At 37.5% G+C, this 18,264-nt stretch overlaps 1 pseudogene; it reads right to left on the bottom strand.

The window, feature by feature from the left end:
- Positions 1-14,956: 14,956 nt before the first annotated feature.
- Positions 14,957-16,325, bottom strand: LOC122427051 (annotated as a pseudogene).
- Between the last annotated feature and the right edge of the window lie 1,939 nt (positions 16,326-18,264).

Genomic DNA, 18,264 nt, shown 5'->3' with positions numbered 1-18,264 from the left:
AAACAAGAAGTCAACATTTGTATTATCAGAATCCTAGAAGAAAACAAGAAGAAATTGGATTTTAAAAGTCAACTTAAAGAAATAATGACTAAATATTTCCCAAATTTGGTGAAAGATACAAAGCTACACTCTAAAGGATAACTCAAAAAAAAAAAAAAAAATCCACAACAAATAATAGTCAAATTTCTAAAATGTTAAGATGAGGAAAAAGTCTTGAAAACATCTCAAGAGGAACAAAATGTTATCTACAGAGGAATACCAGTTTCAAATATTACAGGATTTCCTACCAAGCCTATGGAGATCAGAAAGAAGCAGCACAACAATTTTCAAGTGCTGAGAGAAAAAGAACTGTCAACTGAAAATTCTATGTTTTTCAGAAATTAAGGGAGATAACAACACTCCCCCTAAAGAGGAAAACTGAACGAATTGTTCCAGACTTAGTCTTAAAAACTGATTAAAGAACATCCTTCAAACAGAAAGCAAATGATAAAAGAACAAATGTTAGAGCATCAGTAAAGAAGAAACAAATGAAAGACCAGAAATATGTATACATACAATAGACTATTCTTTTCTTCATGAGTTTTGTCAATACATTTTGTTATTGAAACAAAAATTACAATACCATCTGATATTCAAGGTAATACTTTTTTTTTAAAGGTGACGGTAACAGAGACCTAAATAGAAGTGTGGTCTTCACAATTTGCTCAAAGTGATTAAATGTTGATATCAGTTGAATGTGATAAATCATATATGTATGCTACAATATCCAGAGTAACCCCTACAAAAACTATCCAAACAAACACGTTAAAAAACACTATAACTAAACCAAGATGGATTCCTCAAAAATGTTTAGCACACTGGAAGTCAATAAAAGAGAAATAGGAGAATGAGAACCAGAAAGAACAGCAAGAAAAGAAATAATAAAGTGGCAGACTGAAGCAATAACATACCAGTAATTACTTTAAATGTAAATGATCTAAGTACACCAATCCAAAAAAGATTAGAAGAATGAATAAAAATTATGACTCAATTACATGCTGATTACAAGAAATTTGCTTCACATTCAGTGACATAGGTAGGTTGAAAGCAAAAGGATGAAAAAATATAAACATGCAAAAAATTAATAATAATAGAAATGTGACTATATTAATATCTGATAGATTTCAGAGGAAGGAAAAATAATAGAGACAAAGCAATGTCTCTTTGTCCCTATCATGTAAATAACAATAAAAGAATCAATGCAGCTGAAAATACGACAATTCTAAGTGTGCACAAAACAAACAGCAGAGCCTCAAAATCAGTTCAATTCAGTTCAGTCACTCAGTCAGTCGTGTCCGACTCTTTGCGACCCCATAGATTGTAGCACACCAGGCTTCCCTGTCCATCACCAACTCCTGGAGCTTACTCAAACTCATGTCCATTGAGTCGGTGATGCCTTCCAACCATCTCATCCTCTGTGGCCCCCTTCTTCTTCTGCCTTCAATCTTTCCCAGAATCAAGGTCTTTTCCAATGAGTCAGTTCACATCAGGTGGCCAAAGTATTGGAGTTTCAGCTTCAGCATCAGTCCTTCCAATGAATATTCGGGATTGATTTCCTTTAGGATTGACTGGCTTGATCTCCTTGCAGTCCAAGGTACTCTCAAGAGTCTTCTCAAACACCATAGAGCCTCAAAATACATGAAGTAAAAACTGATGGAGCTGAAGGAGAAATATGAATCCACAATTACAGTAGCAGACCACCACATTCATCTCTCAGAGACTGATAGAACTACCAGACAGAGAATCAGTTAAGATAGAGATCTGAACAACATAGTCAACCAAAAGGTTCTAATCTGTACCTATGAAACACTCCATCACCAGCAGCAGAATACCTAGAATTTATTCAAGCACTCACAGAACCCTAACCAAGATAAACCATATGATGGACCATAAAACAAACCTCAACAAATTTAAGAGAAGTAAAGTCATACAAAGTGTATTTTCTGACCATAATGGAATCAATTAAAAGTCAGTAACAGAACAATATGGAAATTAAATAACACACTACTATATACTCCTTGGATCAAAGAAAAAGAATCAAAGAAAAATTTAAATGCATAGAACTGACTAAAATTTTTAAAAACAACATATCAAAAAACATGGGTTGCATCTAATGCAGTGCTGAGAGGAAATTTTGCAGCACTAAACTGTTTACATTAGAAATGAAGAAAGGTCTCAAGTCAGTAAGTTAAAGTTCCAAGTTAAGAAACATGAGAAAAAAAGAACAAAATAAACCAAAAGAAATCAGAAGGAAAAAAAAATAACAAAGGTAAGAGCATGTATCATTGAAACAGAAAATAAGAAAACAACAGAGAAAATCGATAAAACAAAAGCTGATTCTTTGGAAAACTGAAAATTGATAAACCTCTACCAAGACTGACAAAATAAAAAGAGAAAATTTATAAAGCATTGTGATTTAGTTGGACAGAAAATTTTCTTTTCTAGTGGTTCATAAAATAATGGTGTATCTTAAAATTTTAAAACATCTTAATTTTAATAAAATATACCTTTTGTAAAATACATTGTTAACATTCTTTGATAAAAAGGACATGAGCTCCATTTTTTTTTAGAGTTCCTATGCATGGTAGTACAAAATGGTGTGATTACTGCCACCATGTACCACTCTAATTCTATGATGGTGGTGGTGGTGGTGATGTTTGTGTGTGTGTCTGTGTGTGCTTTGGAGGTAGGATGGAGGGGGCCAGACCAGCCAAAGAAAGGTTACAGAAGGTAACCAAATGAAACGTGAACTCACTGCAATATGAATTTTTTCCAGATCAGACTTATTTTGATCTAACTCGTTAGTTAGTAGACCCATAAGAAGAAAATATTATAAAAGGGAAATTGAGGGCCCAGGAATGAAGGGGTAATAGTGAAAAGATCTCCACACTGCACTTGGCCTTCCTGGTCTTGGAAATTCTCAATCCCGGCTCACACAGTATATAGCTCCAACAACAAGACTCCTAGACAACAATCTTTACTCTTAGTTTGATATTAAGTGAAACTGTCACTAAGCTGGAGTTATTTCCACCAGCCCTGGGGGTGCAGGGAGAAAGCCAGGACCCCAACTCTTTGCTGTTCATAGCTCAGCTTCCCTGGCACAGAATTGTGGAGAATTTAATCAGGGTTATTTGTGAACAAGCTACATGAGACTGATTCTTCTATGATCAGGTTCCTGGCACTGTCATCTCAAAGGAAAACTTGATTGCTCTCCATAAAGTGATGGGCATATTTTTTCCATCACTGCCAGTTTTTTACCTTAAAATTTTGGAAAATCACCAAGTTTCACTTGGTGAGTAAAAGATTGTCTAAACCTGGTCTACAGACCAAACCTCTGTCCTCAGATGAATAATCAGAATTTCTTTCAGCCTATACTAACTCAGCAATTTAAAGAGGATTAAAAATAGTTGCCATTTTGAAATCTATCTCTTTTCCTAAAGGTATAAATCTTGGCCAGGATGGGTTGCTAAATGGATATAGCTGCTGTTTAAATGACAGTAGTCTACATCTTGCTGTGCAAGAAAATGAAAAGAAGATAGGCTATTTCATCAAATAGTTATTTACTCATGAAGGATGCTCATCACATAGATAGTTTTCTATTTAATAATGTTATGAAATGAAGTATTTTTTATTAGCGCTTTACATAATTATTTTCACTACTTGTTTAGAATAAGAGTTAACTAAATTATATTGTTTTATTTCCAACTCCAACTCTGCTGATGGGAGAGTAGAAAAATTGAGAAGGGAGGCTTCGGAGGTTTGAGTGGTAGCTACCAGCCCTTGCCAGGGGATCCTGGAAAAGACCCCCCTGCAACAAAGCCCTTCATCTGGTGGACTGATTAAACCAAATGATCTGAACCAGAGACCCACTGAGTCTATGAAGGAGACTTCAGCTAGAGGAAAACTTACCAAGTAAAAGTCTCAAAATTGCTGAATTCCCGTGACACTTTCAAAATCTCCCTGAAAGACAGATTGCCCAAAAGTTTCAGCAGAATCTCACATTAAAGTAGAGGACCAGGGCACAGCTTCCTGGTATATACAATTCTTCACATCCCAGCCCCATGTAGCTCTCTCTCATCAGTAACACACACACACACACACACAGTGATGGAATGAATGTTTTTATCCCTGACAAAGTTGTCCATTGATGCTCTAGCTTCAAATCTGATGCTTATTTGGAGGTAAAACTGTTGGGAGGCAATTGAGTTTAGATGAGGTCCTGAGGGTGAGACTCTCATGATGGGACTGGTGCCCTTGTACAAAGAAGAAGACACCTGAGTGCGTGATGTCTCTCTCTCTCTTTCTGCCATGAAGAGGCAAACCTGCTATTAGAACAGGGCCTGACACTGGTCTCTTACACCTATGGTTAAATTTAAGCCAATTGTTTCCCTCTTACTGGATTATTTACATTTAAACCTTCTCTCAAACTGAGATTTAAAGCTCTAATTTTTTGTGTGTGGTTAACAAACATGTAAAATTTACCATCTTAGCAATTTTTCATCTTGCAAAATTAAAACTCAGTATCTATCGCACAACTTTTTCTCCCTCCTCACAGTCCATGGCAACCATTCTCTGAGTCTGTCTACTTTAGACATCTTATATAAGTGGAATCATGCAGGATTTGTCTTTTTGTGACTGGTTCAACTTAGCAATAATGTCCTTATAATACAATTGTAGCATACAGTAGGATTTTTTTCAACATGAATGAGTTAGAAATTGGAAAAAATGCAAAATTGGAGACATAATTAGAAAGCAGTAAATAGGAGCACAAAATAAGAGGTGTTTTATGCTCAGCTTTATCAACCATACAATCCATATGGCTTAGATTGGGCAAATCTTTGGGATGAGAATAGTTGGAGAATTTCTGTGCCTTAAAGCTCAAAATGGGTGGACTACTTACTTAGGGGCACTAGTAAACCAAAAAGTTGATGTTAGCAGACCAGAATATTAGGTAATTTCTGTATGGTATAAAGCAGATGAACTAGACTCGGATGTTTGCAAAACCTAACAGAGTATGGGAATCTGCTTTTGAGGTCACTGCCTGTAGCATTCACCCCAGTCTAAAGTCCTAAAAATATCTCTCTAGACAATAGATTTACTTGTAGGAAGTGCCCACCATGAGCCATGGGGCTAGAGAGAGAAGTGTGTAATGTCCCAGGTCATTTCTGGCTTCTCTGAGGACATAGAACCTCACACTTAAAGATAAGCCTCTCTGGACTTCAGAAAAAGCCCACTCATCACATCAACCCACTTACTATAGAATCAGACACCATTTGAGGAAACAGAAAGAAAGGCAGTAAATGGGAGAAGTAAAAAAGATCATCAGGGGAAGCAAAATTAATGCAAGAGAACACAAAGTAATTCTTGGGAGTTAAAAATCTGGTTGCTAAAAACTCAATATAAAAACTGAATACAGAAACAGAGAGGACTACAGGTACACTTAGCAACCTGGAAGCTTAGGCTAAGGACTTTTTTAAGAATTTAAAAAAATAAAAATGAAAACTATGAGAAATTAATAAACTTGGAGCTGTATCCAGATAAATATACATTCAAATATTTACCCAATAAAATGAGAGAACTGAGAGCATGGAGGGAAAAATAAAACCAAAGAAACAGGGGAAGAAATTTCCATATGCTAAAGAAAGACATATGTTCAGATCAAAAGGGTTTAGCATGTTTTACACAAATGTTAAGAAAACACACATTCTGATGATTTTCATGAATTCCAAGGATAAAAAGAAAATTCTACAAACTTTTAAAAAAGAGAAGATGGGAGGAACCTTTAAAAAAGAAAAGGTAGAATGGAAGGAGTATCAAAAGGAGTTACAATGACTCTGGAGACAGACTTCTGATTGACAAGTGAAGAAGTCAGAAAATCATGGAGAAATAACCAAAATATTCTGAGGGAAAAGGATTTGCAAACTTTTCCCAGCTGAATTGCCATTCAAGTATGAAAGCAAAAGGAAGATAATTTTGAACATGCAAGCAATTTAGAAATTTTGTCACCCACAGACCCCTCTGAAAAATATTACCCAAAATAAACATGTAATCCAAGAAGAAGAATGACAGATATACAAGAAATGCAAGAATAGGAGAAATAGAAAAAGTAACCAGGAGAGCATGTAATCAAGACAAATAATTTCTTATATTGCAGCTGTAATATATATTACAATAGCTGAGCAAAGATTCGTAAAACAGAAAATGCAATTTTAAAATAATCTGGAACAACAAGAAAAAGAAGAAGGAGGAGGAGAAGAAGAAGAAAAAGAGGGAGAAAGAGAAGGAGGACGGTGAGAGGGAGTGGAGGGGAGGTAAGAGGAGGGGCTGGGGAGGGAGAGAAGGAGAAAAGGAATAGCAGCAGAACGGGAATAAAGGACAGGAGAGGGGAGATGGGGAATGAGCAAAATGATGCCAGTGGTCTTGTACAGTTTTAATGGAAGGCTGGAGGGAGCGTACAGGTGAGTGGGGAGCACTTTCCCCACACCTGTCACTGAAGATTCCATTAAGTTCCCGATTCAGTTAGCAGAAACCACAATTTATCAGAACTCTAGGAACCCTGTAGGACAAGATCAGCACACCCGTGTGTGACTTGTTCCTGACCACTTGCCTTTTTGTTAAAAAAGTCCATACAGTTTATCATCCATATCTGTACATACATGAGAGTGAATGGGGCTATTAACTGGATGAATGCAGGGACAATATGCCTAAACCAGGATTCTCCTGGAAAATGGGGCTAAATGATCATACCTAATGATCATAAGGTAGCCATCTGTCAGTCACACTGACCATGCTGGAGAGAGCCCTGTCACGCTGGAGAAAACAGCTGGATCCTTACTTGGCCACAAGAAATCGATGGATTTTCATCATCATTGTTGAAGAACTTACATTCTGATGAGTTTATGTAATTTCATGTAAGAGGTGATTTGCAAACATCAAGATCTGTTAGTTCTTGGGTTGGGTTCTGCTAATGAGGGTTCTTGTCGAGAACCCCCTCCTCTGCCATTCTTTTTATTCCCAAAGTGGTTAAATCTAACAAAGGAGGTGCCAAACATGAGGTCTATTGCAACCTTGTTTAAAATGATCATTTCCCCACCTTAAAGAAACTGAGACAGGGGTTGTAAAATGCTCCTTTGAAGTGACTTAAAAGATAAAAGTGCTATCTCAGAGGCTGAAAGCTGGGCATCCCGTGTCCATTTGGGCTGGTCACAGCTGAGGAAAACATAAGGAAGGATTTGCAGATGAAAAGACCATTCAACAACTACATTAACCTCAACTGTGCCTGAAATGCAGGAAGACAAATCAGCTAATTGCTGTAAGGGCTCAAGGTTTACAGCTCAAAGACTGCCTAAGCCAGACTCAGGGTTTCCCACCCACAATCGCTCTCTCTGTCTCCCGCAAATCTGAAGGACATCTTTACAGGCAAAGTTTGCCCTGATATGAGCCTCCCAGGATGTGGGCCCTTCAGTTTCTGCTGCATCCTCTCAGGCTCGAAAGTGTTTATGCACTGTCACTGTGCTTCTATGTCCTTGCAGTTCGCAGAGTCCTTTAAAAAAAACACATTAGGTTATAATTAAAATTGTCCAATATATGAATATGTCTGTGATCAGTAGATATGTAGTTTCCTTTCATTTTATCTTGGGTTTTTCTGGAAAGTCAGTATCCAATCTTGTTAAGCAGTCATGCAAGTGAGTGTGAAACAAGGTGTTAAAGAAATGCAGAATTGAGCACCTAAAGCAACTGAGTTATCTTTATTCATAAAATGTGGCTTAATCACATTAAATTAGACTAAATGTTCAGCATCATTGTATTCTCCCTACAATGTATTAACTAGAGGTTAGAAACTTTGTCCTGGCAACCCTGAAGTCATTGTCTTATGTTTTTCACTTGAGAGCAAGATTTAGTATAAAATAATTGCAACGGCATAGGTGGAGCTTGAGGACATTACACTAAATGAAATAAGTTAGTTAGAGAAAGACAAATATTGTATAATGTCACTTACATGTGGGATCTGAAAAAGCTGAACTCAAAGATATGGAGAAGAGACTGGCAATTGCTGATCCTGGGGGTGGGAGACGGGGAAAATGAGTAAAGGTGGTCAAAGGGTACAAACTTCCAGCTATAAGATAAGTCCTGGAGATACGATGCACAGCATGGTGACTACAGTTAAAAATACTGCATTATGTATCAGGAAGTTGCAAAGAGAATGAATCTTAAATGTTCTCATCATAAGAAAAGAAATTGTAACTATGTGAGGTGATGGATAAATTAATTAAGGTAATCATTTTGTAATGCATATATATATCAAATCATTATGTTGTACACAAACTAATACAATGCTAGGTTTGATTATATCTACAGTTATTATTTACAGCTGTAAAAAAGTGTGATCCTATCCAAAGTGGTCTAATTTCTGAAGGTTTAAAAGGAAAAAACCCTACAGTGAAAGATGGACCCCAGAGTATGCCTGAAGTAGGTCTTCTTTTAAGCCAGTAAATAAATAAAAGTGAACATTCAGACAATGCTTGCTATGTGTCTGGAACTATTTTAAATGCTTTATAAATATTAATTCATTTTAGTGAAGTTCAAAAGGCTTTACTGAAGAAAAACAATAAAATGTTTCTAATAACATAAAAATTTTATTTTTAAGTCATGAAAGAGAGAGAAAGAGGAAGGGAAAGGGCAAGGAAGAGTTGGAGGGAGAGCTGGAAACCAAGAAACAGAAATGGGAAAACAAGGAAAGGAGAGACAAAAAGTGAAATTTTTTTTTAGTAGGGAAGTTAATTTGTGAAGAAAGTTCATGATGAGAGAGAAACAGTATAAAAAGTTACTCTTCAAAAACTGGTGCACTGGGATGACCCAGAGGGATGGGATGGGGGTTCAGGATGGGGAACACATGTAAATCCATGGCTGATTCATGTCAATGTATGGCAAAAAACACTAATATTGTAAAGTAACTAGCCTCCAACTAATAAAAATTAATGGGGGGGGGGGGGAAACTGCCCCCTTTCAGCATTACTATTTCGGGAATGCCTTTTATCAGAGCATGACACTCATAACAAAAAGAATACCCTGGGGTACAGGGATTAAAATTCTGTACTTTCAATACAAAGGCTGTAGGCTCAATCCCTGGTCAGAGAACTAAAATCTCACAAGTCATGCAGCAAAGCCAAAAAATAAAAATAAAATTCAAAAGGAATAAGAACTAAATTAAAAAATTTACAAATAGAGAAACAAAATAAAGGTATGTTGCTACTCTGGCCTGAAGAAGCATCAGGCTTCCTTACCCTGTAGCCTGTTTATCCCCATGACGAGCAATGCCAGGCCAATAACAGGAACAGTTAGCATGAACTGAGCATCATCCATATCCCTGACATTGAGACTAAGCATCCTGGGCCTGAGTCAGGTTCTGCAATGGGCTTGATTATCTCTGTTCTCTCACAGATGTTGCTGATGCCATCGGGCTACAGATACACTTTGTGCAGTCAGAAAATAGGGGCTGAATGTCCCTGATTCCTTGGAGTTCAACTAGTCATAGAGCTTAGGCCAACAAATATATTTGCATGAGATTTGGAAGATTCAAATTCTAGGGTATCTAGAAAGGGAAAAGCTCTGCTCTGTTAGTTCTTCTGGAAAACAGTATCATGGAAGTATTTCTGTGTTGGATAGAGAAGATGCTGGTCTTTTAAGACCATCTCTAGCTTTATGAGTACTGAGAGCAAGGGGACCCATTTACCTGCCCACGTCATGGCAGAGGGCAGGGGTGGGAGTCATTCTAGAACCAGTAGTTGTGATGGCAGCTTTCTCTTTTCTGAGCTTCCTGCTTGTAGTTAATGCAGAAGCTCACTTAGAGATCAGTTCTTCAAGACCATTTAAGGAGTCATTCCTAGAAGCCTAGCCTAAGCCTTTAAAGTTTTAAAAAGCATCTGATTTCCTACACTGAATGTCTTCCTGCTTAAATTGGCTTGAATGGATTCAGTTGACTCTACTGAATTTTCACTGGGGGTACCTCAATTGATAGGGATTGGTTCTCTGATTTGGTGGATGGAAGGTAGTGAAGATTCAACTGCCATTAAGGAATAGAATATTTATCATTCACAACATACAATGTCAAAAAGCTACTTAAACCATCTTTAAAGCTGTATGCAGTAAGTGTCTGTTAGCACTTTTGGCAGATAGGGGCTACTTCCATAGCACAGTGTGAAAGGCACAAGAAATACAGAGAAGTACTGAGGGTTGGATGCCTCTAATGTACTTTGAAGCTTAAAGAAAGGAAATTCAATGCTCAATGTTGTAAATTTTTACATCAAGGTGTAATCAGAGAACCAGGATGTTTCTCATATTATCATAAGAGAATTTCTTTGTCTCAAGAAAAATTTACCAAAACTCAAATGCAGAGTGTCATTGTGTTATTTGGAAAACTGTCTACAACTTCATGTGAAAGCAAAGCACAGACTGAGAAAGAGTGGAACCATGAACATTAGAATGGTGAACGAGATGATCTGAATCCCCCCAACACTACTGATCATTCTTTGACAGTAAAATCATCTTCTCATTCTCTGTCTGAAATAGTTCTTGCTCAAAGTCTCCTCATGTTTCATCTATACCACCTCTCATTGCTTTCAGATGTTTAATTACATTCCAACATGCCCCAGGAGACCAATTAGAAAGTCAAACCCAGGAAGGAAATGCTGACATGGCCCCCAAATTACAAAACTTTGCTAATTAATTTTACCTATTGCTTCATACCCTGGAGAAGGGAAAGGTTACCCACTCCAGTATTCTGGCCTGGAGAATTCCATGAACTGTATGGTCCACGGGGTCACAAAGAGTCCGACACGACTGAGAGACTTTCACTTTCATTGTTTCATAACATAGCAACCAAAAACTTAGTGGCTTAAAGCAACAAAATATTTACCTAGCTCATGAGTCTGTAGTTATCAATTTAGACTGAGAACAACTGGGCGGTCATTCTAGTATGGACCAGAATCATCTATTTATGCCTGGGTTCACTTACATGTCTCAGACCTTAGCTGGAATGACTGGATGACAGCGAAATGCTCATTCTCCAGTAGGATACCCTGGGTTTGTTCATGTGGTGGTAGAAATAAAACTTAAAATAATTCCTTTTAATTAAAGGATAAATAGATAAATCTATAAACATAATGGAAAATATTAGCTGGAATCTCTACGTAATTGATTAAAAATCAGAAAGGACATAGAGAATTTGAATAAACAGAGATTAACAAACTTTTCCTTATGTATATATACATACATGTGTATATATATATATGCAGAGCTCAAAACCAACAACTGCAGAATATTTTTTTTATAATTGTTTACGGGATGGCTACTCAAATTACACATGTGTGTGTGTCAGTTGATCAGTCGTGTTCAACTCTTTGTAACCCCATGGACAGAGGAACCACCAGGCTCCTGTCTATGGGATTCTCCAGGCAAGAATACTGGAGGGGGTTGCCATTCCCTTCTCCAGGGGATCTTCCTGACCCAGGGATTGAATCCAGGTCTCCCGCATTGCAGGTAGATTCTTTACCAGCTGAGCCATCAGGGATTCATAAATAGGCCTCAAAAACTTTTCCAATATAAAAATCATACAAAGTATGTTCATAACACAGTGGAATTAAGCTCAAAATTAACCACAAAAGATAAGTTAAAAATCTCCAAATGCTTAGAAATTAAATATGGATCAAGAATGTATCATAGTAGAAACTGGAAAACATTTTAAACTAAAGGTTAGGGTTTAGTGAAGATATTGCATACCAAGACACATAGGCTGCTGCTACCGCTGCTCTTTAAGGAAATTCATTGCATTAAATGCACATATTCAAATAGGCAAAAGGTTTAAATGAATAGTATCCATAAAGAGAAGTTAAAAATATAGCAAATTATAGGAAATAGAAAAAAGAAAGAATAAAGAGAAAAAAATTAATAAATTAACAATGCTTTACAACTGGTATACTATGGAAATTCAATAAATCCAAAGGAGGTTCTTTGAAGACTAATGAAAAGAGTAAAGTCCTAAGAAGACTGGCCAAGAAAAAGGAGAAAAAAACACAAATGACAGTATCAGGAATGGAAAAGAGACCACTTTATGGTAACTAAAATAATAATACTGATAATTAAAATCATAAAAAGACATTATATATAATTTATGTCAATATACAGTTTTCCCCAAATGACACTGAAAGTAAAAAATATTTATATTTATTGAAGATATTAAATCTGCAATTTAATAACATCCCACAAAGAGAATTCTGGATCCAGCTGGATTCATGCATGAATTCTTCCAAACATTTTAGGAAACAAAAATAACTAATCTTACAATTTTTTTCCAGACAAGAGAAAAGAAGAGAATATTTACTGGCATGTTGTATGAGGACATTAATCCTGGGCAAGACATGAAAGAAAAGAAAATTATGCAAAAACTTTAAGGAAAATATTAGCAAATGAAATTCTGAAGTGTAAAGAAAAGGACAAGTTGAGTTTGTTTCCAGAGCTTGAAATTGGTTTACCATTTCAAATGCAATCAGTATATAATATCTCACCCACATTAACAGAATAAAGTACAAAAAGTATATGTTCAACTTGAAAGATGCAAGGCACTTAATAAAATGCAATGCTCTTTTATGATAAACTTTTAGCACATTAGGACTGAAAAAGAAAATTTTTTTTCTCATAGAGCATTTAAAATTAAAATGTATATCACAGATTTAATAGTAAGAATTTTCAAGTGGGAGAGTATATTTGAAATACATGTATATAACAAAGGGCTCATATCCAAAATCTACAAAGAACTACATATCTATAAGAAAAAGGTAGGCAACACAATTTTTCTAAATGGTGTTTCACAAAAGGGAATCTCCAAATGTGAAACACGCTCAAGTCCAGATACCAAGAAATGCAAATTAAATCCACGATATGTTACCAGTAGACATCCACCAGAAAGGGTAAAAAAGAAGGAAGAAGATGAGGAGTGCTAGGATGGATAATAGGAGAGGGAGAAGAGAAACAGGAGAAGGAGGAAGAGAAAGAGAAGAGGGGGGAAGGGGGAAGGAAGAGAAAGAAGAAGGAAGAGGGGATAGAAGCAGGAGAAGGAGGGGGAGAAGACAGAGAAGACTGTCTTCTTCTGACAGAGAAAAGGAAGAAGTAGGAGAAGAAAGGCAAATGCTAATAAGGATACACTCAGCATCTGGGGCTCTATTGATGCAGCACCTGGACATAAAAGTACCAATGCTTTGCAAAGCGTTTGACAGCATCTTCTACAGCTGAATATATGCATACTGTGCGTGCATGCTAAGTTGCTTCAGTCCTTTGAACTCTGTATGACCCGATGGACTGCAGCCTGTCAGGCTCCTCTGTCCATGGGATTCTCCAGGCAAGGGTATTGGAGTGGGTTGCCGTGCCCTCCTCCAGGGGATCTTTCCAATCCAGGGATTGAACCTACATCTCTTAGGTGTCCTGCATTGGCAGGCAGGTTCTTTATCACAGTGCCACCTGGGAAGCCCATGTGTATACTACATGATCCAGTAATTCCACTCATAGGAATAGATCCAACATAGAAGTGTACATACATTTATCAAAAGACACTCAAGAATGTACCCATTTACAGCACTCCTCATAAAAGTCCACCCACTCCAGTGTTGTTGCCTGGAGAATCACAGAGATGGGGGAGCCTGGTGGGCTGCCATCTATGGGGTTTCATAGGGTCGGACACGACTGAAGCGACTTAGCAGCAGCAGCAGTATAAATGTCCCCCTACTGAAAACATCACAACTTCCATCAACAGTAGAGTGGATAAAAAATCATAGTGTATTTTTATAATAGAGGAACAAAGCAACAAGAATACGCAAAATATAACTACACACAAAATCACTGATTAATCTCACAAATACAATATTAAGCATAAGAAGACAGAAAACAAAAGAATAGAACAGGTAAAACTAATCTATGGGGATAGAAGCTAAGAGAATGGGTACTCTGAGAGGGGTAGATGGGAACTTCAGGGAGGCTTCTGGGGTCCTGGAAGTACCTGTTTTTCCAGCTGACTGATGGTTTCAGCTTATGTAACTCTAATTGTAACTCTACACTTACAATTTTGCACATGTGTATATTTATGTTACTCAAAGTAAAATTTGAAATTAAATCTGTTCCTTCCAAAGACATGTAAAAATTATTCATTTTTGACTTATTCATGAGCTTTAATTCCTTTCTTAGCATTATTATCTTTAGTTATCACCCCTTGTTATCATTTGACAAATTTATCTTTTTGAATAGGGTGTTTATGAAATGTTATGCCTAAAATATTTCTCAGATTTGCATTTTGTGGTTAATAGGCTTGAAATGATTAATACTTTCAAATAATCCTGTTCTGTAAAGTTTATCTACCTAAGAAAATCTTTCTACAGGCACTAATGTATACAGGAAGCTCAGAGCAAACGCTAAACTGAAACCATTCTTAATTCAAATCTTAATTCAATAGTTTTATATTGAAATGTGCAAAATTTAGAAGCCCAGATATTTTCTCAGATAGCATCTTTTTTTTTTTTTAAGAAGAAAGATTTTATTTTGAATCGGTTCGGTGGAATGTGTGCTACAGCAAAGTCTGGTTGTAGCAAGCAGTTTACTTTCAAACCTGCACTGTATAAATTAGACTTTATTTAGAGATGATTAATTTCTGATAAAATGTAAATTCAACCCAACATTATGCCAACTTTTACATTTATTGTAGACCCTGTCTCAGTACTAGAGGTTAAATTTTCATCACTCAAAACTGAGAATAACCTTACAGCTACTACTAAGGTAATGAACTGTGAAATTAATTCCCCACTATTGCTTTGAAAATATACCCCTAGGTTGTTAAGAGAAATTCTGACTTCATCCATATCTGTTATTTAATTCTTCAGTCATTATCTATTGTCGGCTTGATTGTCACTCCTCTTCTTATTTGAGCCCAACCAACTAAATGCCAGTGTGTCTCAACTCTTTGATTAAGGGTGAATTTTTTTTCTTCTACTTCCATGCACACAGAATTAGTCAAAACAATTTTGCCCAAATCAGCCTTGAATGCACTAATTCTTCCTCCTGTAAATGGTGAAGAACCAGCTGCCAATATAGGAAACATAAGAGATATGGGTTCGATCCCCGGGTCGAGAAGATCCCCTGGCAGAGGGCATGGCAACCCACTCCAGTATTCTTTCTTGGAAAATCCCATGGAGAGAGGAGCCTGGTGGGCTACAGTCATAGGGTTGCAGTGAGTTGGGCACAACTGAAGTGACTTAGCCCCCATGCAGAGCAGCATACTGAAGATCATTATGCTCTGCAAAAAGCGATAAAAACATGAATTTTCCTTCACTATCTTTCGAAACCACATGGGGTCTGACTTCTATCTCCTGACCCACATTTAATACTCCTTTTTGAACACTACCACCAGCTACATTCTCCTTAAGGTCATCAACTTCACATCCAGCCTTGTTGACATCAAAGGATCTGATAACAGTAAGTCAGGGTTCTGAAGTAAAGTCTCTTGGGGGCACTGGAGATTTCTTTACTATGTATTCACAGACAACTTCAATATTGTATTTTAGCTGAGCAGAAATTGAATAATAGAAGCTCCTTCTATGCTATTGTACCTTGTACAAATGCAAGGATCTGTTCATACCATTCTTTAGTCTGGCTTTTTTTTAAAAAAAATCAAATCAGTTTTACTTTTTAGAATCAAAATATGCTTCAGTTTCATAATTTCCATAGCAGTCAAGTGTTCAGAAGTCTGAGGCTGAGGACAAGACTCATTCAGTTCAGTTCAGTCACTCAGTTGTGTCCAACTCTTTGTGACCCCGTGGACTGCAGCATGCCCTGTCCATTACCAACTCCCAGAGCTTGCTCAAACTCATGTCCATCGAGTTGGTGATGCTATCCATCCATCTCATCTTCTGTCATCACCTTCTCCTGCCTTCAATCTTTCCCAGCATCAGGGTCTTTTCCAGTGAGTCAATTCTTCGCATCAGGTGGCCAAAGTGGTGGAGTGAACTGATGACATGGGTCAGAACCTTGTCTAACTCAATGAAACTGTGAGTCATGCCATGTAGGGCCACCCAAGACAGACGGATCACAGTGGAGAGTTCTGTCAAAATGTGGTCCACTGGAGAAGGGAATGGCAAACCACTTCAGTATTCCTGCTTTGAGAACTCCATGAACAGTATGAAAAGGCAAGGCTCATTACCAGCTATCAACAGAGAAGCGGCATCCATCACTGTGGCATTGTTCAGCATAGAGCCATCACAATATCGTAATATTCCAGGGAGGTCAAAAAGGCAACCGGCATGGGTGCATCCTCAGTCATGTCAGACACTTTGCAACCTCATAGACTGTAGCCCACCGGGCCCATAGACTGTAGCCCACCAGGAAATCCCAGGTCCATGGGATTTCCCAGGCAAGAATACTGGAGTGGGTTGCCATTTCCTACTCCAGGGAATCTTCCCGACCCAGGGATCAAACTCTCATCGCCTGCTCTCCTGCATTGGTAGACAGATTCTTTACCGCTGTGCCACCTGGGAAGCCCTAACAAAGGAAACATGGCAGAAGAAAATATAGGTCATCAAGTTTGTAAATCTTAGCATTAGCACAGTCAAGTTTTATTGTAATATTTCTTTCCAGTTCATTTTACAACCATAGATTTCTCATGAACTACATGATCAACTGTACCTATATTAATTAGAGTGTGGCTGCCCCAAATTCACAGCAGCCTTGCCCCCCTGACCCCCCTCACCCCACCATCTTGCCCAGAGTGAGATAGTACCTTTTTGCCTTCATTCAGGATACATTTCTTTGATAAATATTTTTATAGAAGAGAACTCATTAATTCAATTTATGATTCGATTCTTTTGAATTTCTGCCATATTTAGATGCTGAAAAATAATAAAAAATATGATTACTCAGTTCTAGATACATGTAGTCATCCTAGTGTCAATCACTGGGGATTGTCCTCTGCCCTCCTTTTCCTGAGGTGGCATCTATGTTGGGGCTCAGATACACATCACAGCATCAGGGGAGGCGTCTACTTGTTAGACACCTGTCCACAGTGACATTCATTACCATAGCCATTTTCTCACCTGGTTATGGCATCAACATTTTATGCCAGCATCTTCTAAGAGGTCACATTCTCCATGATTTTTAGACCTACTATCCTCTGAGATCTTTTGATGATATCCCCTTGGAACTAACAACAACTTCTTGTTCACCAGTTTGCATTTAGCTGGTTTTTGTGCTTTTCTTGGGGTATGGAAAAAATTCTGCTTTCCTCTCAACTTCTTCTGAATCCTTCCCTTTCCTAACTGGGTTGGGGGAAAGCTGCTGTGACTACCAGAGACTCTCCAGCCCTGCTCCCCATGCAGCCATCTCAATTTATTTTTAATTTATTTTCTTGAAGTATAGTTGATTTACAATGCTGTGATAATTTCTACAGTGCAGCAAAGTGATTCAGTTTTATATATATATATATATATATATATATATATATATATATATATCCTATCTACACATACACAAATAGATTCAAGGGATTTGATCTGATAGACAGAGTGCCTGAAGAACTATGGACAGAGGTTCGTGACATTGTACAGGAGGCACTGATCAAGACCATCCCCCGAAAAAAGAAATGCAAAAATGCAAAATGGTTGTCTGAGGAGGCCTTACAAATAGCTGAGAAAAGAAGAGAAGCAAAAGGAAAAGGAGAAAAGGAAAGATATACCCATTCGAATGTAGAGTTCCAAAGAACAGCAAGGTGAGATAAGAAAGCCTTCCTCAGTGATCAGTGCAAAGAAATAGAGGAAAACAATAGAATGGGAAAGACTAGAGATCTCTTCAAGAAAATTAGAGATACCAAGGGAACATTACATGCAAAGATGGGCACAATCAAGGACAGAAGCAGAAGATATTAAGAAGAGGTGGCAAGAATACACAGAAGAACTATATAAAAAGATCTTAATGACCCAGATAGCCACGATGGTGTGATCACTCACTTAGAGCCTGACATCCTGGAATGCAAAGTCAAGTGGGCCTTATGAAGCATCACTACAAACAAAGTTAGTGGGGGTGATGGAATTCCAGTTGAGCTATTTCAACTGGAATTGAATCCTAAAAGATAATGCTGTGAAAGTGCTGCACTCAATATGCCAGGAAATTTGGAAAACTGAGCAGTGGCCACAGGAC

Source organism: Cervus canadensis, chromosome 25 (genome assembly GCF_019320065.1).
Source record: "Cervus canadensis isolate Bull #8, Minnesota chromosome 25, ASM1932006v1, whole genome shotgun sequence".
In the NCBI taxonomy this organism is placed as follows: domain Eukaryota; kingdom Metazoa; phylum Chordata; class Mammalia; order Artiodactyla; family Cervidae; genus Cervus; species Cervus canadensis.
Note: the sequence above shows the minus strand (reverse complement) of the source record. Positions and strands in the feature narration are given on the sequence as shown.